The sequence below is a fragment of the Bos indicus genome, chromosome 20 (genome assembly GCF_029378745.1).
Source record: "Bos indicus isolate NIAB-ARS_2022 breed Sahiwal x Tharparkar chromosome 20, NIAB-ARS_B.indTharparkar_mat_pri_1.0, whole genome shotgun sequence".
NCBI lineage: Eukaryota > Metazoa > Chordata > Mammalia > Artiodactyla > Bovidae > Bos > Bos indicus.
In genome coordinates this window covers 22,277,038-22,289,580 of record NC_091779.1, presented here as the reverse complement: position 1 = coordinate 22,289,580, position 12,543 = coordinate 22,277,038, and the positions used below count along the sequence as shown (strand labels likewise).

Sequence of the window (12,543 nt, the reverse complement as noted above, 5' to 3'; positions counted from 1 at the left end):
CATACACTTGACGCCATTTTAAGTGCTTCATCCATGTTCGTTCTTTGTAAAACTGAGATGATAACTGTATGCAAAGGGTTTAAAACAGTGCAAGGTACATAGGAAGTACATCAGAAGTATTGGCTATTATCGCCATTTTACAGAAAAAGGAAATTACTGGAAGCAAATTAGGGGGGTGAACTTACTTTTGAGCACTTTACCTGTACGCGTGTTTAATCCTATGGTAGGTATTATTCTTTTTACGGTGAGGAAGTTGAGGTACAGAGAGGTTAAATAACTTGGGTCAAAGCCATCCAGCTGGTCCGTGTCAGACCTTGGGTTTTAACCCAGGCCTTCTAGCTCCGGAACTCTCATCACTGATCACCATGCCATATGTCTTGATGACACTTGTGGTACAGCTTCTTTATCTCCCCTATCCCAGGAACGTGTACATCAAGTTATGCCATCTCCTTTGAATAAGAAGCCCTTTTGATTTTGCTGAGTATACAACTGAGATTTTACTGGTTTGGGTGGCTGTTGCCCCATCCGTGCCCCTAATAGACACCCCCGTAGTTTCTAAACTCCCCAGTGAGGACCTGTCATGTACTAGTGGACAGATTTGGGCAGTTCCCTGTAGCCTTCTCTGGATGACGTGGAACAATGGACTGGTTCCAGATTGAGAAAGGAGTACGTCAAGGCTGTATATTGCCACCCTGCTTATTTAACTTACATGCAGAGTACATCATGCGAAATGCTGGGCTAGATGAAGCACAAGCTTTAATCAAGATTGCCAGGAGAAATATCAGTAACCTCAGATATGCAGATGACACCACCCTTATGGCAGAAGGTGAAGAGGAACTAAAGAGCCTCTCGATGAAGGTGAAAGAGAAGAGTGAAAAAGCTGGCTTAAAATTCAGCATTTAGAAAACTAAGATCATGGCATCTGGTCCCATCACTTCATGGTGAATAGATGGGGAAACAGTGGAAACAGTGACAGACTTTATTTTCTTGGGCTCCAGAATCACTGCAGGTGGTTACTGCAGCCATGAAATTAAAAGACGCTTGCTCCTTGGAAGAAAAGCTCTGACAAACCTAGACAGCATATTAAAAAGCAGAGACGTTACTTTGCCAACAAAGGTCAGTCTAGTCAAAGCCATAGTTTTTCCAGTAGTCATGTACAGATGTGAGAGTTGGACCGTAAAGAAGGCTGAGTGTGGAAGAATTGATGCTTTCGAATTGTGATGTTGGAGAAGACTCTTGAGAGTCCCTTGGACAGCAAAGAGATCAAACCAGTCAATCCTAAAGCAAATCAGTCCTGAATATTCATTGGAAGGACTGATGCTGAAGCTGAAGCTCCAGTACTTTGGCCACCTGATGTGAACAGCTGACTCATTAGAAAAGACCCTGATGCTGGGAAAGATTGAGGGCAGGAGGAGAAGGGGATGACAGAAGACGAGATGGTTGAATGGTGTCACCGACTCAATGGACATGAGTTTGAGCAAGCTCCAGGAGGTGGCGATGGACAGGGAAGCCTGGCGTGCTGCAGTCCATGGGGTGGCAAAGAGTTGGACACACATGAGCGACTGAAAAACAACAGTGACAGTGTCTGGATGGCACTGCCTCCTTCGGCCACACGCGTCTCACTGCCTCTGCTTTCCCCTGACCTGCTCCCCACCAGTCACTGCGGAAGCGCTGTCATCAGCGCTGAAGACGTGTGAGTGCTTCCGCAATGCCAGAGCTCCAGGGGTTTTCGAGAAGCAAGGGCCGTTCCCCAGGCCCCTTTTTTATTTCAAGTTCTGGGGTCTTCCTCTAGGCGTGTAGAGATTTTTAAAGTAAGGGCTTGTCAGGGGTTTTTCTTGGCTGATCTTTGTCTTCTCTCCAGGCTTAAATCTTAAGCAGAGTGAATACAATGGGCCTGGGGCAGATCTTAGTGACGGACTCTGGCCTCTGCAATGCAGGAGACCTGTGTTCAATCACTGGGTCAGGAAGATGCCCTGAAGTAAGAAATGGCAACCCACTCCAGTATTCTTGCCTAGAGAATTCAATGGACAGGGGAGCCTGGAGTCCACGGGGTTGGCAAAGAGTCGGACACAACTAAGCGACTGACACACTGGTCTCTGCTAGTGGTTAGACTAGGCCAAATTTGAATTGTCTGACATCCACTGCTCTTAGGATGAGTTCGTACCAGGTGAGTTTACTCATCTCTGGCTGGCTGTCAAATAATCTTATCACCCATATTTTGATTTTTAGAGGCTTAATTTCACTGAAGGCAGTTGCTGAATTTTATGGAAGCTTGAAAAGCCACCATTGAAACAGTATTAACTGGTATTAATTTCTTGTCTGTATTTTTCTTCTTAGACCTATTGACTAATTTGAGCCAGAAAGGATATAGAGATGATCCTGTACAGATTTCTCACAGTATATTCTAAGGACCGCCACTCTGTCAAAGGTGTTTTGCTTATAAGGACTTTTGTGCCAAATTAGTGTGAGAAATACTGTTACCTTCTTTTTTTTTTCCTTCTTGAGAAAGTATGATGAACTTGTCTTTAAATGAATATGTTTAACTTTATCTAGTGTTTCCTAAACAGAATCATAAATTGTTTAGTACTCTGTTGGACCTTATTTTCACCAAAGCTGTTTCTTCTGTCAAGGAAATCTTTTAACCTTCATCAGCTTCATGCCTGCTAGTCCTTTTCTTTCCTTAAAAACTATTCAGGCATCACCTCCTTTGTAGGTCTTTCCAGGACTCTGCTACAAAAAATTAAGGATGGAGATCCACTCCATCCTTGAAGCTGTTTATGATCTGTTAAAATACTCCTATTGTAGCAGTCCTGGCACGTTTTCTCTCTTCTGCTAGACTAAGCGCCTAAAGGGATGGAGATCCTGTCTTTTTTCTTTATCCCACTTTGTATCTCTGTTGCCTAGTTCAGAGCTTACACGTAGTAGGCATGCCAGCATTCACTGAACAGAATGGTTTTCTAGCATTAAAAGCATAGAGAAGAAAAGCGACATTTGTCAGGAAGTTATTCTTCCTCATTCTGAGCATCCCAGTTAACGTGCCTTTCCACCAGCTAGAAAGAAGTACTGTAGAAATAGTACTAGCTGTTCCATGGGGTTTGAAAGAGATCATTCTCCTAGCACAGGCTATAAGAGGGCTTTGTGCTCTACTTCAGCACTATATGCCTTCTCCGTTAATCTGGGAACATTAAAAACAACCAAAGGGTTTTTATTAATACAGAAGGTATTCAAGGAAATGACAGCCCAACTCCAGTATTCCTGCCTGGAAAATCCCATGGACAGAGGAGCCTGGCGGCTACTGTCCATGGAGTCGCAGAAGAGTTGGACCCAACTTAGCGACTCAACAACAGTAGTTCATGTTACATTTTTAACTTTACTTTTCTTCAACTGTGAAAGGGGAAAGTGTGCAGGAACATACCACTTTCCCAACTACTAGTTTTGTTCATTTGATCTTTAGAATATTCAAACCCAAGTGGTCACATTTCTTTCAAGATAATTGGCTTAGTAAAAATGTAGTCACATACCCATTGGAGAATGTTCCAGAGAAACATACTTAAGAGCTCACCATAACACTAACTTGGGATCTTTTTGATGAAAACCAAAATGGCGAAGGAGCAGCCATCTTTCTCCCCTGGATGCCTGCCTTGTGCCACGGATCGTGTGCCAGTGCCCTTGGCGGAGGACAGGACACGGCTTTGCTGAAAGCGGCCCCATGGTAGTAGTGTATGGGGATTTCTAATACACTTCTCTAAAAGCTCACTTAGTTTATGCATCAGTTGTCTTTCACACATTCCCAACCCTAGACTCATCAAGTAGCATGAAAGGGGAATTCTTGAAAGGAAATACACATTTAGCAAAATACTGTAAAAAAATTAGCATCCTTTTCCTTGCTTACTGATCTATATTCAACAATTAAGGAAGAGGATGCTCACACATCCCAGTGTTTTTTTTTTTTTTAACAGTTTCTAAAGGTTCTTCGTCAGTTATCAAGGACACAACAAAGGAAGGAATAAACAGTGGAATTTTTAGCACTGAATATTAAAAGAATACAAGCTTACAGAGTGAAAAGTATTTGAAGCTTTCGTGGGTTTTTGTTGGAGAGGAACAGATGAGAAGTGGAACCATACTTAAACTCCCACTGTAAGCATTGGCTCTCAAAAAACAGTTTGCATTAAGCCTGTAGATTTTCTCAGTTCACGAGTGAGAAGAGTTGTGTGACTCTTACCCCATGGGAAGGTGGATAGAATAGTATTATAGTATTTATAAATTTTGTTACAGAAGTGGTTACTTTGATGAATACCCCCCAAAAAAACTATTTTTGTACAATATTAAGTTTAAGTTGTAAATATTCCAGTGACAGCTAGTAACTTGTCAGTCCATTTTGTTTTGTCTGTCATGGTAACAGAACTACACTCACTGTTTTTCTGTCACTAAGGTATTCATATATTTTGTGAGACAATGACTTTTATAAAATCATGAAACTCGTATTTCTCTCCAGTTCTGACCATTTTTACAGTTTTCATTTGTCTGCATAAATATCGTCGTCAAATTTCAGTTCATAATTTGAGACAAGTGAGTGAATTTCATTGAAGTTGAATCTTAAGACATTACAGAACTGACAACATGTTGGTTTCACTGCAGTTGGTTTTGTTTTCTTTTCTGCCCACACAGGAGGGGTGTTAACTTGAAAAGACATCTGCCCTCACCTTCTCTGGTTTTTCTCTTTGACTGCTTCTTTAAAAATAATGCTGCCTTTTTTTTTTAAATTTCAAATTGCTGAATTTTCTAGGATTTTAATTTCCTTACTAATCTAATTTGATTACTGACTTTATTCATCTTATTTCCTTTTTCTTTAAAATTCTTGTCAATTTTAATAGTCATTGCATATCCTTGATTTTCTATACATAGCTACTTCCCCCTTGAATTTTGCTGTATATTTGAGCTATCTGAATTATCTTTTCCTCTAACGAGTTTTAACTTTTATTGCAGTTTGACATTTTCTGACATTTACTGGTCAGCTACACACTTGTCAGTACATATGATTACTATCTTGTATTATCCCCCCACCTTGATAAAGTATACCTAATTAGTTTCATACTTATATTGGATGATTTTTATACTTATCTATTAGCACGTTTAGAAGGAAGAATGATTGTTTTTTCCAGATTTTGATAGAACATCTTGGTTCCATTACTGAGTGATTACATCAGTAATACAGATTAAATTGATTTGTTTGTGGTACATTAATAACTTGGATGTAGTGGCTTTTAATGGGATCCACTAGCTACATTTCTGAGAGACATGGATGCCCCAAGGAAACATCTTAACCAAGTTTTTGCATTGCTGCTGTATTTTTTTTCTTGGACTGGGTAGGTATTAAGAAATGATTTAGAAAATCACTTTACATTGGACCTTTTATTTGTTTATCTGGGTTTTCAGCCACAAGAAACATAGCCCCTTTAGTTTGATGTTATTTATTCACTATCTGGGAAGATCCCCTGGAGAAGGAAATGGCAGTTCACTCCAGTGTTTTTGCCTGGGACAGTCCCATGAACAGAGGAGCATGGCAGGCTACAGCCCATGGTGTTGCAAGAATCGGACGCTGTGGAAGCACAACAGCACAAGTTTACCTACCTGAAAGTCTAGCCTTGGTGTTTTACCTTGACTATGTCAGTGACTTTGGAGGCTGTTGAAGTCATCCAAAATGCTCATATGTCAATTTTATAAGATTTACTTTACTTTGATAAAACCTGCAAGACAGTCTTATCATTTGACTATTCTTAACGAATGTTTGTGATCAAGAAAGGTTTCTTGTAATCATTAAATAGTCTTGAGCAGAATTAAATGAAAAATTAAAAATAAGATTCATGAAAGAAAACAAACTAGAATCTTTTTTCTTTCTTCCCTTAAGTCTCTGTTGATCATAATAGTGTCCTAATTGCTAGTTACCGATATTTTATATACCTTAAAAAACATTTGTTTTAATGATGTCTGAGCTTGTAGCACACTGACTTAAAATTATCAGGAGTATTTACTTCTCTGTGGAGTTTACTCATTCTGTAGACTTTATTAATTGCTTTAAATATTTTCATGCATCTCTAGCATGTATATTAAAAACATATAGTATTGAAGAGCTGTGCAGTTAAAATACAGTTTTCTTTTTGATTCTCTTGTTTTCTCTAAAGGAAGACTTTGAGGCATGTAGCTTACTCCGTATATGTGTTAGTTGCTCAGTCATGACCGATTCTTTTCGACCCCATGGGCTATAGCTCACCAGGTTCCTCTGTCCATGGAATTCTCCAGGCAAGAATACTGGAGTGGGTTCCCATTCCCTTCTCCAGGGAATCTTCCCAACCCAGGGATCAAACCCCGGTCTCCCACATTGCAGGCAGATTGTTTTCTATCTGGGCCACCAGGGAAGCCCAGTTTACTCCATAAACTTCATCAAAAAAAGCTTCCACAGAGTTGCCACCTTTAAAAATGGCTTAATATTGCCTATTAGCTCTGCGTTTTGTAAATTCCCTGTTACTATATTTATACAGTGATTGTTAAATCAGTCTTTTATGAATTGCTAATTTAAAAGTAGTAAACCTTTTGAATATTCTTTCTGTTCTCTTTGAAATGTTTATATACCCCAGAGGCACTCATTTCTGGTAGAAGTTATGGGTTAAACAGGCTGTATGTGTCTATTACATGTGCTGGATACATCTGCAGTGTTATTTTCCAGATCTTCATTGATTAGGAGTGATAACCAGCTATGCTAACTCCAGATCGTTGATTGTTTATCAAGCCCATGGCGTCAGTTCCTCTGGGTGCTTTGTTTGTGGCAGCAGGGTGTGGCCCAGGGAAAGGACTTACCCTTGAAAAACTGGCACTTTCCGTGTCTAGGTTGGCATAGGTCAACTAGAGAGTGAGTATTTGCAGTGTGATTATCCACTAATTTTTTGGTTTAATTTTGGTTAATTTCATACAACGTATACCGTGCTGTGCTTAGTTGCTCAGTTGTGTCTGACTCTTTGTGACCCAGTGGATTGTAACCCTCCAGGCTCCTCTGTCCATGGCAATTTTCCAGGCAAGAATACTGGAGTGGGTTGCCAGGCCGTCCTCCAGGGGATCTTCCCGACCCAGGGATTGAACCCAGGTCTCCCGCATGGAAAAGACTCTGATGCTGGGAGGGATTGGGGGAAGGAGAAGAAGGGGACGACAGAGGATGAGATGGCTGGATGGCATCACTGACTCGATGGACGTGAGTCTCAGTGAACTCCGGGAGTTGATGATGGACAGGGAGGCCTGGCGTTCTGCGATTCATGGGGTTGCAAAGAGTCGGACACAACTGAGTGACTGAACTGAACTGAACTGAACCTTAGTATACATAAAGATTTCCAGAACAGTTTAGATTATGGATAACTTTAGACTCTCAATTCTCTTGGTGTCTAAGCAATCTCAAAAAACCCTGGAAAACACACTGAATTATTTGGGACAGGCACAATTCAGAGCCACCCAGTTGATGCCTACCTGTGAAGTTCTCTTAGCAGCAGGAATTCATATACTAAAACCCATAAGCTTTGTTACCGAAAAGAGGGAGAGCAAGAGGGAGAGCAAGGGAGGAACTATCTCCCAAAACAAAACTAGACCACTCTGGGATCCTTAAAATTTAAGTTGCCAGGTAAAAAGCAAGAGAAGGAAACTTTGGTAAGGATAAGGAGAGTGTGGTGACGCATAAAGGCTGTAACAACAGAGGCCAGCAACCCCTTACCATGGACAGAGCACTGTGCTAACAGCTCCAGGCGGGTCACTTCAGTCAGTTCTCATGAGAATGGGACTCTATTGTTGGCTAGTCATGGGGCTTGTGGGATCCTAGTTCTTGACCAGGGATTAAACCTGCGCCACCTGCAGTGGAAGCAGAGTCCTAACCACTGGGCCACCAGGGAAGTCCCGATGATGAGACTCTTTACTATCCCACTGGCAGATTAAACAAACAAACAAACCAACAAACCAGGAGGTTACGTTATGTGTCCAAGGTAATAAAGTCTGTATGCAAAAAACACAGGATTTAAATTCAGATGTGAATGACTTCAAGGGCGAAAGGAAACTTAGTGTTTTACAAGTGCTTAAAATTTGGAGACCTAGATCTGAGGCCAAAAAATCTGTATCTTAGTTGTAAAACAACTCTATTTTCCCTTAAGATAATTTCTCCAGAGATATATGGTCAATGGCAACTGCTGGCCTTTTCCCTCTTCTGAGCAAGGAGGGCTAAATAAAATCATTGTTAAGAGTAACCCTTCCATCTTTATGTAATGCAACATTACAACATAATATGTAAAAGTAGCTCGCATTATGAAAACTAGGCCCCCTAAGAGTTCACTTCAGGTTGTGCTCAGGAGCATTTGGCTCTGAGAACGAAAGAAACTAGTAACTTTCTTTTTCCCTCAGTGAGAGTAAATATGCTGACTTTAGTACGATAAAGGACTGTTGATTTCTTGGTATGAGCATGTCCACAGTATAATGAGTCTTATCATACATTGAATTTCTACCAGAAATCTTTATCAGGGGACAAAAACTATCTGCAGTGTTGCCTGCAAACCTTCCCAGTTTGTCCTTTGAAGGATACAGGCACAAAATTTCATCCTCAAAAAGCTCATGTTCTGGTTAACTCATCAAGGGTGGAATAATATGGGGGTTAAATAACAAAGACAACAAATAGCTAATTATCAACAATGATTATAATATAAGCAGTTTAATACCACCTTAGTTATTTTGATTGATTCACACTTAAAAATTATTCTGAATTGTCTTATACATACTAAAAATCTATCTGGTATCAGGGATTTGTTTCTAATAAAATATTACCCCATTTGAGTTTTAAGATTATAATTATTCTCCACCAAAAATTACAGGATTTTGAAAAGTGGGCTTCCCTGGTGGCTCAGATGGTAAGAATGTGCCTGCAATGCAGGAGACCCAGATTCGATTCCTGGATTGGGAAGAGGCCCTGGAGCAGGGAACGGCAACCCACTCCAGTATTTTTGAGATTCATCATCTAATCAATTAATATAGTTATAACAAGAAAGTTTTTTTTTTTAAACACGAACTAATCTAAACAGATTAACATTGTTACAGATTAAGCTTTATCCTCCTTTCATATTTATTTAAAAAACATGAGGTTTCTTACTTTTTTTGAATGAATCTGTAACTGACCTAGAGCTTCAAAAAAAACCTTCTCCCCTGAGGTTAGGTTTATATAGTTTAGTCTCTTTCTAGACCTACAGAATTTACCTGCTAATATTTAAAAAAACGAGATGCTTCACTTGCCTCTTCTCAATGAAGCCACTCAGTCCTCCATTTATCTGGTACCAGGCACTGTTGATTAGACTGTCACTCCTGTAGTTCTCCCTCCTCTTGTCTTTTGGGAGATGATTTTCCCTGGTTCTAAAACTCTAATATTCATTCGTATCATGTACAAGACCCTCTTCCTGGAACCTCTTACATGCCAGCCACTGGCCTCTTCTCATGGCACTAAAACACCCTCTTCTTAAGCACACCAAGATATTTCATGTCTCTCTGCCTTTGAGGATTTTTTTCCTGATAGGAATATACCTTTTGAAATCTCATATGCCTTCAGTAAAGAATTTCCTACCACCGTTCTACAGCAGTTAGCCGTTCCCTCCCAGGATGCTATTAATAGTATTAATTATCATACAGCATAAACTCTAGTTTTTAAGAACCTGCTTCCCTCATCACACTGGGAGCTCCTCCGGGACGGGTTACCACATCTTATTCACTCTTCTGTCATCAGCGCCAAGTGTCCTGGACAGGCCACAGAGGCATCTGACATGAGGCCAGAGGGCCTGCCCAGTCATAGCCGCCTTCCTTTCCCAGCGGTCTCTGACACCCGGGGCACCATGCTTTACACATCTAAACCCATCTTGCAGTTCACAGTTGGCTGGCGCAGGAATGTGCCCTGATCCAAAGACCCCCTGCACTGGACGGTGCTGTACATCTTAACCAGACCTTCTCTCTATGGGAGTTTGAATACGGGATACCTGGAGAGTATCACTGTGGGAAGAATGGCGTCCAAATAGACAAAAATAGCAAAGCAGTAACTAGGAGCAAGGAGACAGAAACAAGGGAGAAGAGAGAGAAGTTAGTCAGAAGGAAGATGTGGTTAGAGACAGGGAGAGGGGAAGAAGCAATAAAAGTGAACACAAGTGTTGTACCTGGCTCCCCCGTCCATGCTGTCAGTCAACTGAAGCTACTTTGGTGTCTCCCCGGGGCGTGGATCACCATGTTCTCCAAAGGCCACGTGTACGTGCTGCAGGGGAGAAACTTCACGGGTCCCTCGCTGTGCACTGAAATCACCCCTAACGATCTCTCTCCCCTGCAACCCCAAAGAGCCGATGAAAACACTAATTCAACACAGAAGACACTCGAACAGGCCCAAACCCCCGTCGATCTGACTCTGAAGCCTGTGCTCTTCATTGTATTGGCAGGTCACTGTCAAATCTGATTCTGTTTTTATAACAAGTCATCGTCAGAAGTCTATGCTGATACTTGCTTGGGGACTCAGGTTTAAACAAGTTTTTTTTTTTTTTTTTTTTCAATAGAGTTTATTTATTTATTTTTTTAATTTTATTTTATTTTTAAACTTTACAAAATTGTATTAGTTTTGCCAAATATCAAAATGAATCCACCACAGGTATACATGTGTTCCCCATCCTGAACCCTCCTCCCTCCTCCCACCATCCCTCTGGGTCGTCCCAGTGCACTAGCCCCAAGCATCCAGTATCGTGCATCGAACCTGGACTGGCAACTCGTTTCTTACATGATATTTTACATGTTTCAATGCCATTCTCCCAAATCTTCCCACCCTCTCCCTCTCCCACAGAGTCCATAAGACTGTTCTATACATCAGTGTCTCTTTTGCTGTCTCGTACACCGGGTTATTGTTACCATCTTTCTGAATTCCATATATATGCGTTAGTATACTGTATTGGTGTTTTTCCTTCTGGCTTACTTCACTCTTAAACAAGTTTTTTAAATGGTGACTTTCATTATAAGAATTAAAGGAGCAGATTAATTGTATAAATTAGTGGAGTACTTCACTGTAACAGTAATAGTGACTACAGTGATATGAAACCTTTCCGGAAATTAATGAGGTTTACATGCACACATACCTGGTAAAAGAAAAACCCTGTTTATGTCTGATCTGTGAAGATTATAACAAAACAATAAATATGTAAAAAAAAACTTGTTTTTCTTCCCAATTTTGTTTTTGTTTCAGAGATAAATGAAGCTGAGTAGGTACGATTTTTTTCCCCCGCGGGCAAGTGGAATACAATTTACATTTTACTGAATTTAAGATTCCATTGGTTGTAAGTTGTATCATTATTTTGTATACCATGGAGAAATTTTAAAAACCCTGCCAATTATAACAGCAGTTTGATTTAAAAAGGCATTCAGATTTCAGAGATACTAAAATGTGAGGCACAGGCATGAGAAAGTTGAACTAAGAGATCTTATAGACAGAGTACCTGAAGAACTATGGACGGAAGTTCTTGACCTTGTACAGGAGGCAGGAGTCAAGACCACCCCCAAGAAAAGAAATGCAAAGAGGCAAAATGGTTGTCTGAGGAGGCCTTAAAAGTAGCTGAGAAAAGAAGAGAAGCTAAAAGCAAAGGAGAAAAGGAAAGATACACCCATTAGAATCCAGAGTTCCAAAGAATAGCAAGAAGAGATAAGAAAGCCTTCCTCAGTGATCAGTGCGATGAAATAGAGGAAAACAATAGAATGGGAAAGACTAGAGATCTGTAAGAAAATTAGAGATACCAAGGGAACATTTCATGCAAAGATGGGCACAATAAAGGACAGAAATGGTATGAACTTAACAGAAGCAGAAGATATTAAGAAGAGGTGGCAAGAATACACGGAAGAACTACAAAAAAGATCTTCATGACCCAGATAACCATGATGGTGTGATCACTCACCTAGAGCTGGACATCCTTTAATGCGAAGTCAAGTGGGCCTTAGGAAGCATCAGTACAAACAAAGCTAGTGGAGGTGATGGAATTCCAGTTGAGCTCTTTCAAATCCTAAAAGATGATGCTGTGAAAGTGCTGCATTCAATACGCCAGCAAATTTGGAAAACTCAGCAGGGGCCACGGGACTGGAAAAGGTCAGTTTTCATTCCAATCCCAAAGAAAGGCAATGCCAAAGAATGCTCAAACTATCGCACAGTTGCACCCATCTCACACGGTAGCAAAGTAATGCTCAAAATTCTCCAAGCCAGGCTTCTACAGAATGTGAACTGTGAACTTCCAGATGTTCAAGCTGGTTTTAGAAAAGGCAGAGGAACCAGAAATCAAATTGCCAACATCTGCTGGATCATGGAAAAAGCAAGAGAGTTCCAGAAAAGCATCTATTTCTGCTTTATTGACTATGCCAAAACCTTTGACTGTGTGGATCGCAATAAACTGTGGAAAATTCTGAAAGAGATGGGAATACCAGACCACCTGACCTGCCTCCTGAGAAATCTGTATGCCGGTCAAG

At 40.6% G+C, this 12,543-nt stretch overlaps 1 protein-coding gene and 1 long non-coding RNA gene across 4 annotated transcripts in view; one reads left to right on the top strand and one right to left on the bottom strand.

Annotated features, from left to right (window-relative positions):
* LOC139177999 (uncharacterized) overlaps positions 1–12,543 on the bottom strand; it is a 66,770-nt gene that overhangs the window by 593 nt on the left and 53,634 nt on the right. The gene's annotated exons all lie outside the window — the stretch shown is intronic.
* Positions 1–12,543, top strand: part of MAP3K1 (mitogen-activated protein kinase kinase kinase 1) — a 77,286-nt gene that overhangs the window by 28,262 nt on the left and 36,481 nt on the right. The window lies entirely within an intron of this gene.